The 13489-nt window shown below is 39.5% G+C and overlaps 1 pseudogene; it reads left to right on the top strand.

Annotated features, from left to right (window-relative positions):
• Positions 1-4265: 4265 nt before the first annotated feature.
• LOC147174824 (uncharacterized) lies at positions 4266-5828 on the top strand (annotated as a pseudogene).
• The last annotated feature ends 7661 nt before the right edge of the window (positions 5829-13489 follow it).

The raw sequence follows: 13489 nt of genomic DNA, 5'->3' as shown, positions 1-13489 counted from the left end.
TATGGACAATAATAGCAGTATTATGCTAACAGCAAAATTAACAATGCTGTATATATGTATGTAAAATAAAGGTCTAATTTGAATATTTCATATGGCTTGAATAAGTCCATAAGTCATAACAATATAATTTTTTATGCATGCCCAGTTCTCACACAATGGCAGTTTTCTGAATAACACAAAATTCTTGTAATTTTGCCCAAATCTGGCTTTTCCTTTGAAGTGTGATAACTTAGTCATTTATGAATTTTTTTTTCACTTTCAACCACTCAAAATGTTCAGTGGCATCAAACGTATCTATACATATATAGTTTTTTATTTTATTTGTTTATGCCCCTATTGACAATAATATCATTATTATGCTAATAGCAAGACTAACTATGCTGTATATATATATATATATATATATATATATATATATATAAAATAAAAGTCAAATTTGAATATTTCATATGACATAGTTAGAGACTCAAACAAGTCCATAAGTCATAACAATAGAATTTTGTATGCATGCCCAGTTTTTACACAATGGCTGTTTTCTGAATAGCACAAAACTCTTGTAATTTTGCCCAAATCAGGCATTTCCTTTGAAGTGAGATAACTTAGTCATTTATGAATATTTTTTTCACTTTCGACGCTCAAAATGTTCATTGACATCAGACCTATCTATACATATATAGTTTTTATTTTTTATTTTTAATGCCCCCTATGGACAATAATTGCAGTATTATGCTAATAGCAAGACTAACTATGCTGTATATATATGTATAAAATAAAAGACTAATTTGAATATTTCATATGACATAGTTAGAGGCTCAAATAAGTCCATAAGTCATAACAATATAATTTTTTTATGCATGCCCAGTTTTTACACAAGGGCATTTTTCTGAATAGCACAAAACTCTTGTAATTTTGCCCAAATCAGGCATTTCCTTTGAAGTGAGATAACTTAGTCATTTATGAATATTTTTTTCACTTTCAACCCCTCAAAATGTTCAGTGGCATCAGACCTATCTATACCTATATGGTTTTTATTTTTATTTTTATTTTTTAATGCCCCCCATGAACAATAATAGCAGTATTATGCTAACAGCAAGACTAACAATGCTGTATATATATATATAAAATAAAAGACAAATTTGAACATTTCATTTGACATAGTTAGAGGCTCAAACAAGTCCATAAGTCATAACAATATAATTTTTTTATGCATGCCCAGTTTTTACACAAGGGCATTTTTCTGCATAAAATTCTTGTAATTTTGTACCAAATCAGGCTTTTCCTTTGAAGTGTGATAATTTATGAAAACTTTTTTTCACTTTCAACCACTCAAAATGTTCAGTGGCATCAGACCTATCTATACATATATAGTTTTGGGTTTTTTTTATGCCCTAATGGAAAATAATAGCAGTATTATGCTAACAGCAAAACTAACTATGCTGTATATATATATTATGGATAGATATAAATCAAAGTAAAATATTTCATATGACATAATTACATCCTTGAATATGTCAATAAGTCGTAACAAGATATTTTTTTCTTTAGAATAAGAAAATCAAAGTCACAATAACTGATTTTGATGACAGAATTTATGAGTAACACTTTAGAACAAATATGCAGAATTCATGAACATGAAACACCAGTTACTGAAACAAAGAACTACTACTAACTAAACACCAGAACTACTTCTTTTTTTTCCATTTAACATTTCATGCAATGGGTCTTGATGTGTTTTTTGCAAATGTAAGTTCCACATTTTGCGCAAAACGTTTGAAGCCCGAAGTGGCTTTGTGCAAAGGCCACATTGTTTGCGCTTAGACGGGGGTCCAGCACGCTGCTCTGCGGGCTTTGCTTCCCGTTTCAAGATTTCAGGCCAAATTAGAGCCTTGCCTAGTTCGTCAAGCCGCTTGAAGCTTTTCTTATGGTTCGCTGTATGCTGCCATAGTTGGAAAACAAATCGAACGCAGTTTCAGGGCTGCTGATTCTGGCTACTGCGTAGAGGGTTGCCCCGGGTTAGGAATGGGATGGGGGAAATAATGTGTGGCCACTTTGTGAGTAGGAGACCATAATAGCCTCGTCGTGTTCCTTGCTCTCACCTCCGCGATCATCTGCGTCCACTTCTCACACTGCGTCATGCTCATCTCCGTATTCATCGTCATCATCCTCTTCCTTCTCTGGCATTCAAAGTACAAGGGTAAACTCTTCAACCTCTTCCGAGCTCTCCGAACTAGTGTCCAAATAAAATTCTTCTTCGGAATTAGTACTTTCTAAAACGAGCCGAATCGCGTCCTCCAATACCATCTTTCCAGCCATTGCTACCAGTTGTGGTGAAAGAAATGCAAAGTAGTGATCATCGCGACAACGACCTCAAAAATGCCCAAAACCAATAAGAGTAAAGAAGTTCCAACACCCAACCAGTAAGAGTTGAAATTCAAACTTCGGTCCAGCGTAGCGATGAGGTTTTTAAATCCGTCTTTGGTGACCGTGTTAACAGGCATCATGTCCTTTGCAATGAAGTGTGTTATGGCAGTTGTTATATCCCGGTGTCTTCGGCTGCTCTTCTCATACGGAGATTGTTAACATTGTTAACATTTTTACTGTTTTATTTTATATATTAACTGTTTTGAATTTAGTTATAACTGTGTAGATGTAGGTGTAATTATGTTAACTTAATAGAGCTTGATGTATAATGCTTTTGTTGTTTTCTTATCTTTCTTCTCTTGCCTGGAAAAGAGAAAATTAATAAGTTTATTTTCATTATCGAAGGGAGAAGAGTTTGAGGACTTTCTGTTCGGTCACTGAAAGTCCAAGGACGAGCTAGGATACTGCTGTCGAAGTCTAATCTGATTTTTGCACCTACGGGAACTTGATGAGGGAGGGGAGAGGCGATTTCCTGTGAACACTGTTTTTTCAATAAATGTGCCGTGTGCTCGAGTTTGGGACACACATTTGGGACGGATCACTGCTTGGGTGACTTAAATTGTGTTAGCAGAAATTTCTGAATAAACCTTGCAAGGAACCTCTTCACCAGAATCTCAACTTTGATTTATTGGAACACGCAAAAGAGGACAAAAATACTTGGACTCTATCAAATGGTGACGCCCGACGTTTTGACGTTTTACAAGCTGCGGCGTTCCCGGACGGGCGGAATTTCTGGCGCCATATTAATTCCGGTAAGTGGACATTTTTATCCACGTAGAGAAATTCTGTCTGTTTGGAAGCACTACAGCCAATTTTCGTCTTCTAAATTGACTAAATTGTATATGAGATCTGAGTGAATAGGTATTAGTAGAGTTTGAAGTCGTTCGGTTAACGGAGTGACGCGAAGTCCTTGATTTTGGATTTTACTACGACATTGAACTATACACGTACGTGGTGACGAGGATCTTTGTTTACGGAAGTACTATCACGTTGGTTTATGCGCAGCTGAAGAAGCATTAAGAGAATTTTAAGACGAGGAACAGGTTGACGCCGTGGATTTATTATGCCACTGCCAAGTAATCGATAGATCATGATATTTATTTTATGAATTTTAAGATGAACAGGTTATCGTAGCGGCTTTATTATACCACTACTGAGTAATCGATAGATCATGATATTTATTTTATGAATTTTAAGATGAACAGGTTATCGTAGCGGCTTTATTATACCACTACTGAATAATCGATAGATCCGGATATTTATTTATTTGTCGCGGAAGCGATATTGTATGTTTGTCTGTGGTTATTTTTTATTCATTTATTTATTTGTTTTTTTTTGTGAGGGGTGTAATGAGCTATATTGTCGAATAATTGAATTGTGGTACTACAAGTGAGACGTCACTGAATTGATAAATATTAATACGACTTGAATATAATAATAACTAAAGAGGTGAATAATTAATATAAATAATGGAGGGCGGTTTTGACCGCGACACCGAGTGGTTTGACCTAAAATTACTTCCGGTTCATAGTCGGAACATGTTGTTGGATGCACAAGTTAAGACTGCTTGCGAGGTATCGATCGGAGCCATGCCTTCGAAAGATAGACGTGGTATGAATGTATTATTGAATGACTGGATGCAGATTTGTTGTGAAAAAGGTTGATTCCCACCGTTACAGTCTACGGTTTGCTTGATATCTTTGATGAAGGCGGTTGAGCTTGCATGTGTACGGAAACGGCGATCGCTGGACAAAATGGTACGAGAGACATTTGTATTTTCTTTAAATGGAAGGAAAGCCAGACAAAATTGTAAGAAAGTGGATCAAATGATGATTAATGCTAGAATGTTGGCTTTGGGTAGTTCTGTAAAGATCGCTCGGATGGCTGTGATAAAATCTGGTGATGATAAAGAGGCTAATTTGGATGCTAATCCAACAGCTCCACCACCGTACGCGGAGCCTATAAACCCGTTTACGGATTCACCAAAATTAGACAAAGTATTGGCTATGAAGGATGACTCGCAGGAAAAATTTAACCAGGCGGAAGCTTTTAAATTGGAATTGACTAGACACGCTGAAGTGCCACAGTTTGTTCATAGTAAATGGCGTACGATTCTTTCTCGCTTCTAAAAAGCTGCAGACGACAAATTGACAGAAGAGAAACGTTTATTGAAGGCTGAACGAGACGAATTGTTTCGGCAACGTGAACGTGAGATGACTAATGAAACTTCTAATGTATTGGCGAACAGCTATCAAATTGTAGAAATTCAGAAAAAGCTGGCCGATCTGACATGTGCCGTTGGGGCTGTTATGGCGACTCGTGACATTAGCGTGACCGACAAACTCCCAGACAGTACTCCTAAAAAACCTGTGACTCGTTCGAAAACAGGTTTGCAAGCACCAATGTTGACAAAAGTTGATCCAGCCACCGGGAGTTCTGCTAACGTGTATAAGCCTTATTTACCTTCTGACTTATGCGTGCTTTTGCAGAAACTTCCCCCACTGCCGGCGGGGGGTGAAAACTGGCTGAGGTCTCTGCAGAGAGAGGTGATAGGTCAGATTTTAACAGCGGGGGATGTGCGTGCGCTCTTAACACAAGCTTGTCCTCTCTCTCAACTCAAAGTGTTGATGACTAATTCAGGAATGCTATCTTTGTGTGACGGTGAGGCACTATAACGTGCTAATTATTTAATACTGTTTGAGACGCTCGGCGGATTGTTCCCAATCCCGGAAATTGTCATATCTGACTTGGTGTTTGCTCCAAAAGCTGACGAGGAGGCTGCGGCGTTCATTGACCGTGCTCTTGTGGAATATTCATTGAAAACTGGACACTTGCCAACTGACTCTGCACTATATTCCCAAGTTTTTAGAGCTGCAGTGCTAAAGGGTGTACCTAAGTCTGTTGTGCAGGCCATGGACGCGAATCCGGATTTGCCTGGAACCGAACATGCCAGATGGTTGTCTCATCTTAAACATCATTTGAGAAGGTATGCAAAAGACATCGAATCAAAAACTGAAAAACATAAGAACACTGAAAAACAATTAGTGATTATGCAATTGCAATCTTTGAAGAAAAAAGAGGAGGATTTTGTTCTTCCGGCTTCTACTGATATGTCATCACCTAATAATGTTGTAGGAGATTGTGTTCTGTATCGGTCAGTGCCTTTTCCTAACCGAGACCAGTGTTTCAACTGTGGCCGTTCTGGACACTGGGCAAATACCTGCCGACAACACCCACGTGTGAGGGGCAGAGGGAGACGACAACAGAGAGGACGCGGCTACTATCAGCAAAGGGGACGTGGCTCACAGGGCCCTTCCACACGCCCGACGTCATCACAACAGCAACAATATCCACCTGTGCCAAATCAGCAGTTCCTGCCGCCACCTGGTGGACAGTTTCCACAATGACTGGACCCTGGATTCACATGTCACGGCATGCAAGAGCCGATGATTGACATGACGGTAGGCGGAACTATTTTATCATTTATGGTAGATACTGGAGCACGTCATTCTACCATTATGACGTTGCCACCTGAAAGTACGCTCACCGCGGATGGCATTTCGCTGGTTGGATTCAAGGGAGAACAAACTGTTCTGCATATGATATCTCCGATACATACACAGTGCTTCACACAGACTTTTTTACATGCATTTGTGTATGCTCCGAACTGTCCAGTGAATCTTTTGGGAAGGGATCTTCTCATAAGAACTGCTCCATTAATCCAGTGTGGGCCGGACGGACTCACGCTTCAGTCCCCAGATGGGCATACTTATTACTGCAATGGTGAAACGTCTCCACCCAGTTTGCAGTGGTGCCTCAACACACCATGACATGCACCACTGCTGACATCTACTCGGCAAAGATTGACACTGATTCCTCTGGCTGGAGGGATGCTGAAACTTTTTGGACACTTTGGTCATCTTGGGTGAGAAATCTAAGATCATATGATATAGTATCTGACAAGGCATTCTGCGCGGTCACAGATCACTCCATCACACAGGCATTTCACCTGCATTGATCTTGCAAATGCATTTTTTTGCAACCCTCTTGACCTGTCTATGTAAAAGTATTTTAGATTTACGTGGAATAATGAGTGTTACTCCTACACCCGGCTACCACAGGGTTTTGTGTTGTCTCCTGGAGTTTTTAATGCTTCCCTTCGACAGCTGCTGTCACCTCTCCAACTTCCTACTGATGTTCTTTTGGTGCAGTATGTGGACGATCTACTCCTAGCTGCACCATCTGAGGAGTCCTGCCTACAAGCTCCACAGCTCCTTTTGAGCCACCTGGCTTCGGTGGGCTTGAAGGGCTCGAAAGGCAAACTCCAAATTGCCCGACCTAAGGTTTCCTTCTTGGGTCGACTTATATCAAGGCATGGAACAGGTATTTCTCCGTCACACAAAGATGACATCTAGCACCATCCCAAACCGACAAATGTAAAACAAATGTTGGCTTTTCTGGGTCTGTGCAACTACTCCAGACATCATGTTCCGAATTTTGCGGAACTGACTCATTCTCTCAGGAGATTAGTGAATGAAAAAGGAATGAGAAACCTGTCACATGTTCTTAATTGGACTCAAGCTGCTGAGAACTCTTTTGTTCTGCTGAAACAGTCATCAGCTGCGGCTCTTGTCGTCCCTGATTACACTAAGATGTTTTTTCTAGATTTTTCTGAAAAATCCACCAGTTTCTGTTCTTTTTCAAAAAGGGGAGAATGGTAATAGACATGTTTGCCTTTATGCATCAACACCTCTTGAAAATATGAACAGCGTCACCCTCTTTGTGCAGCTTTTGCTTCAGCACTAGCTCGCTTGATTCAGAAAACATCTCATATTGTGTTACATCACCCGCTGACAGTACGTACATCACATAGTACAGTGCAGTACGTAACCAGCCAAGCATTTACTATGACAGGGGGACGACAGAGAAAGATTGAATTAGTCCTGACACAACCTCACATTTTGTTCATACATGAGGGAATTAACATGGCAGAAGGCATGTTGGAGGGACAATCCCACTGCTGCACTCAGCGAATTTTGGAAGAGAACTCACTGAGAAATTACCTTTACGACATCCCACTGGACGACCCAGACTTGACGTTATTTACGGACGGATGTTGTTTTAAGGAAAATGAAAGACTCCAATCAGGTTTTGCTGTAACACAGATGATTGGAACAACTTTTGACCTGATAGTGGCAGACAGACTCACAGGGCCACAGTCAGCTCAACGAGCAGAAATAGTGGCTGTGGCAACGGCATTAAAAATAGCAAAAGATAAGACTGTGAACATTTACACTGACTCTGCGAATGCGCATGTGGTTGTGCATACAGCCATAAAAGAATGGCAAAGAAATTACTTCATGACTGCTTCAGGGACACCTATTAAACACCATCAAGGCATCTTTGATTTGAAAGACGCCTTACTACTGCCTAAAGCAGTAGCTGTGATAAAATGTAAAGGACATTCAAAAAAAAATGATTTTGTGTCAGAAGGAAATGATTCAGCAGACAAGGCGGCAAAACAAGCGGCGGGTTACAGCCCAACATTTCAATTGATGGTGAGCGAAGGTAAATTAGGAGACGGACAAGAAATAACCACAGAAACAATTAAGCTGTGGCAGGAGAAGGCCAGTCCGGAAGAACAGAGTGTGTGGCTGGCAAAAGGCGGACAAAAGAATGAAGCAGGTATATGGCGGAAAGAAGGTAAATATATCCCATCGCAGAAACAATTAAAAAATCTAATTTCTGAAGCCCATGGATTATGCCATGTTGGCACAGAGGAAACAATGAGACGATTACGTAACTGGTGGCATCCTTACATGAGACAAATTGTTTAAAATGAACTGCAGGACTGCAGTGTTTGTAATAAATTTAACAGTAAAATGACATCTAAACCTCCTCCTGGCACTCACGATGTAGAAGTGACTGCTCCGGGACAAGTAATTTCAATGGATTTTACCGACATGATAAAACCAGTGGAAGGATACCGATATTTGTTGGTAATAGTGGATTCCTTTTCCGGGTGGCCGGAGGCATATCAATGTAAATCTGAAACAGCAGAGGTCGTGGTAAAACATTTGATTAATCATTACATACCATCACATGGGGTTCCCAGAAAAATTAGATCAGACAATGGAACCCATTTCAAAAACAAACATCTACAAGAAGTAGAAAAAGTATTGGGGCTAAGACATATATTTGGGTCAGTACACCATCCCCAATCCCAAGGACAGGTTGAGCGAATGAATAGAAATATTAAAGAAAAATTAGCTAAAGCACTGGCCTCGTCAAATTTGAATTGGCTACAAGCTCTTCCTATTGCATTAATGAATGTGCGAATGTCATTAAACTCAGCCAAAGGCTGGACTCCGTTTGAAGGTCACAAAAACAGACCATTTCCGGCTCCTACGGCACCACTGGAAGAGTCACACATTGCAGGACCTCCAGTACTAAAACAATTAGTATCTATGTTCTCTAAGCTAACAAAAAAGTGGCCAGTTGCTCCTTTAGAAATAAATGATTGTGAATATGTGTGGTTAAAAGTGACTAAAAGAAAATGGTTTGCCCTTAGATGGACAGGACCCCACAAGGTCACGGAGAGAACATCTTATGCAGTGCACTTGCATAAGAAGGGGGACACGTGGTACCACCTCTCATCTACCAGGCCCGCCGGATCCGCCTCTGGCTCAGCGATCCCACCACCTGCCGACCCAACGTGAGGGCCACAACTGCTGATCCAGTGTCGAGCTGCCTCCTCTGAGGACATCATTCAACGGAGATTGAGTCAAGTGCCCTTTTTCCGGGCATCATTCCACAACGATTGAGTCACCTTTTGGGAAGACAATCCCGGTGACCAATCCTTGAATCTCTGGCAGTCGACCCCGGGGTCAAAAAGAAGAAGAAAAAAAAAAACTAACACACTCTTTCCATTCAACAAAGAACTTCATCACGAGATGGCTTCAAAGCGGGAACACATCTCCAGTTAGCTGCCACATCTTTGATGGCATTCCAAAATCGAATTGCACTAGATATGTTGTTGGCAGAAAAGGGCGGAGTTTGCTCAATGTTTGGAGATCAGTGTTGCACTTTTATTCCTAACAACACTGCACCAGTTGGAAGTTTAACCATTGCAATTGAAGGACTGCGGACACTCAATATGAAAATGAAAGAGCATTCCGGTGTGGATACTTCTGTATGGGATAATTGGATGGCTGTATTTGGGCGCTATAAAGCTTTAGTTTCCTCAATTTTGATATCTGTTGCTGTTTTCGCTGCTTTGTTAACCACGTGCGGGTGTTGCTGTATTCCATGTATTCATTGTCTTTGCCAAATAATTATTACCACTGCTATTGAAAAACAGGACGTACAAAATAAGTCGTCTTATATGATGGTTGCTTCTGCTAACCCATTTATGCCTATTATTGCATCCAATGTGGGGGATGAAGATCCTGCTGGTATTTTCCTCTAAAAAATATATATATATATGTTAAAATGTTTTTTGTGGGCTCAATTGGAGGAATGTTAACATTATTTTAAAAAAAATTTACTTTTTCGATTTATATTTTAACCGTTTTGATTTTAGTTAGAGCTGTGTAATAATAAGACAACAGTTAATTCAAATGTTATTCAATCTATAGTCCATTGTTCTCTTCTCTGGGAAAGAGATGTCTAAGTAAGGTTTCTGAGTTATCTAAATGAGTAATGTTTGAAAGTTCACGCAGAGTTCTGTCCATAAATTATCTGGTCCAGGAGGTGCCGGGACCAATTGTTTACCCACATCTGTAGTGGACTAAGATACGAGCTGAAGATTTATTATCTGTTTTGTATTTCACTCTTCCCACAAGGACAGGACATTTTTTGTAAACACTGCTTTTGTATAAGTAGGGATGAGCCCAGAGGGAGGGACATTTGGCGACTACTTCTGATTCAGCAAGGGTCCCTATGGCTTTAGAAATTTCTAAATAAAATACTTGCAAGTAAGCCTCTTCACTAGATCTCAACTTTGAGTTTTATTTCAACACGCAAGAAAACAAAGGCTGTTTTCTAACAGCCTTCATTGCAATCTGACCATATACCACTGGCGCAACGTTTTAATTCAAATAAAAAAGGATTGACAGATCAAAACGCTTCCATCTCTATTCCCCATCTACCTTTTTCATTCCCTTTTTATCTTAGTTAGTTAGGTTGCATGTTTATCTTTGATTCACTTTTTTTTTTAAATTCCCTTTCATTAATAGGTTAGGCTGTGACTGATATATGTGTGTGTTTACTAAATAAATTTATTGTCTAGAAATTCAATTTCTGCCGAATAATTTGTGTTTACTGAGTGGATTAGTAATTCTCTTATTAAAGCAAAGAACTCCATGATTAACTTAAGTAGCAACTTCAGATTATGAATACTTGATAATAGGATTTTATCGTTTATTTTGCTCCTACAAACAAACAAAGTCAACGTCGTGCCCCAGAGGTTGCTGAGGAAATTACAACTCCCCTCAGTACTGTCTAAATTTCTCATAAGCCATTACGGCAACCCAAATAATCGCTACATATCTACATAAATTACATGTATACATCCCAATATTTTAGATGAATAAAAAATTTAAATAATTTGAAGTTCTTTTGTCAGTTTTAATTTTGCTGCTTTTGCTGATGTTTTAGAGTTTTGTCGAGGTACCGTTTCAGTACCGAGGTATTTTATGCAGGTATAGTATTGAAGTCAAACTGTTGGTATCGTCACAAAACTAGGGCCAAAACATGCCTTGTGAAAATTGTATTGCACTAAATAACTAGCCACCAGAGGGTGCTAGAACTGCACTACCTGACTTTTTTAACAGATGTGATGCTTTTAATATTGTGACATGATGACAACGATATTGTGGCAGTTTTAATATCACAATATTGCCATTATCGTTATATCCCTCATTATTTATATGCATGTGTTCATAGTTTTTACAGGGTGTGAAATCTTCTGCATCTTGTGTGTGTGTGGTTGTGTTAATTGTGGGTTGTGTTTTAAAAATTCCAAGCTCTATTTTCTAAAGCGTGCTAGTAATTTCTTCCACAAATCAAACACAGTAGTATTTCATTAATTTTGTACCATCTGATTGAAATTCAAATTTGGCCCATTGTTTCCATTGTTTTGTTTGTTTGTTTTTGCCAAATAGTCTACATTTTGTCACCTTTAGGCTGAAACAAAAATAACATAAGTAGCAAACAGAAAAACGGACAGCAATGCCAAGTCTAATGTGATTTTATCAGCCATTTTTACATTTAGTCCCAGTTTTTGTCATGTCTGGGAAGATCTGGTTTTGGTTGAGGGTCCCGATTGGTCCTGAGTGGGTTCCAGCCCTTCCGGGTTGACCAATCCGGGCCCTCAGCCACTTATGCCTGGCCCCAGGTGTGGCTAGTTACCCAATTAGTGTGAGTGTATTTAATTCCCGGGTGGTGATCAGTCGGCGTGGGATCATTGCCGCTTGTCACGGTCACCCCCGGAGTTCTGTCTGTCATTTTGATTTTGTATCTTTTCAGTTTGTTGTTTAGTTAGCATTAACCAGTACCCTGGTTAGTGTTTTCTGTAAAATAAAGCACGCCAGTCTCGCACTCCTGCTGTGGTTCTCCTGCCTCCCTGCATTTTGGGTCCTCCACTTCACACGCCGACAGACACCACGCCGCTCCGTGACCACACCGTGACCACACCGTGACAGTTTTAGTCCAGTTTTAATCACGCTTGTTAGTTTTTAACATAGTTAGTCAACCTCATCCTGTTTTTATTCAGTCCATTTTAGTTGACTATAAATCTAACATTTTAGTCCAAGGAAAGTTTGTATTTGTCTAGTTTTAGTAAACAAAAACTGTCAATGTTTTATTCTAGTTTTAGTCAGGACAATCATTTTATCCCCATATTTTTTTTTGCAATGGCTCCATGCTACAAGCTAGTAAATTAGTTAGCGGTTGGATTAACATTATTGTTGGAACGTTATAGCCGTTGGATTATCGTTACATTATAACTATAATTTAGTTGTTTTTTTACCTTTCACCGTGAATCCACCTCCTGTCTGTACCATGCAGCTTTGAAAGTTGGTGTGTCACTGTGTGTCACATGACAGTGTCACAGTGACAAATTAGCAGAGACGAGATTTTACAAAATCATATAATTTTTGTCTCGTTTTTGTTCATGAACTAAAATGTCTATAGATTTTAGCCCAGTTTTTATGAAGTGAAGTACATTTTCGTCTCGTCTTCATTAGTCAATGAAAATCCATACTGATTTAGTAACAGTTATTGTTTATTAATGAGGGTTTTAGTCCAGTCGAGTCTCGTTTTAGTCCGGTAAAAACTGTGTGTTGAAGAAATTATTTTAGTTTAGTTTTCATCAACAAAATTAACACTAGTCTAATGCTGACATTCAACTTGATGTTTGCTTACAGGTGTTCTATTTGCTCGGCAGTCATTTACACAAGGGATGATGGGACCTCATGGAAGTCTGAGCCAATGTACAACTCTGGGAAAGCCCAGTCCCATACAGTTCCAGCCATCTTGCTCTTCCTCCTCTTCATCATTATCTACTTCCTCAGCCCAAGGACACATGAACTCTGTATCCTCGCCTGTGTCCCATTACTCCTCTTCGATTCCTCCGACTTTTCGGGGAGCTGACCTGCACGTGCAACGATAACAGTCTGTCAGAATTAGGGAAATAAGTTTAGTTGTGAACTGCTCCGGGAAAAGGGTCCGCATGTTAGCGAAATTATTTTTCAGTATATCACAAAAATAGATTGTTTGGACAAAAATGTTGATTTTGAGATTTCTTCACAAATAGCCTCCGTGAGGTCTCTACTCTATTCTATTCTATCTTTATTTCCCAGCAGCACAAAAGTTAAAATTTGTAGTGGAAGTGAATGAAAATACGCATTTTTTAGGACAAGTACATTTTTAGCCTATATGTTTTTAGCCGACTTTAGCTAGCAATGCGTCTCGGAAACCTGCCTCAAAATAACCCGCCGTTCCTCGGCTCAAACGTCACTTCACAAATGATTGATATAAATGGACATAGCAACCAATAAAAGTCGAA

This window comes from Leptonotus elevatus, chromosome 5, assembly GCF_054856555.1.
Source record: "Leptonotus elevatus isolate MCC_2025b chromosome 5, RoL_Lele_1.0, whole genome shotgun sequence".
In the NCBI taxonomy this organism is placed as follows: Eukaryota; Metazoa; Chordata; class Actinopteri; order Syngnathiformes; family Syngnathidae; genus Leptonotus; species Leptonotus elevatus.
The sequence above is the reverse complement of the archived record's forward strand: the minus strand, read 5'-3'. Positions and strand labels throughout refer to the sequence as shown.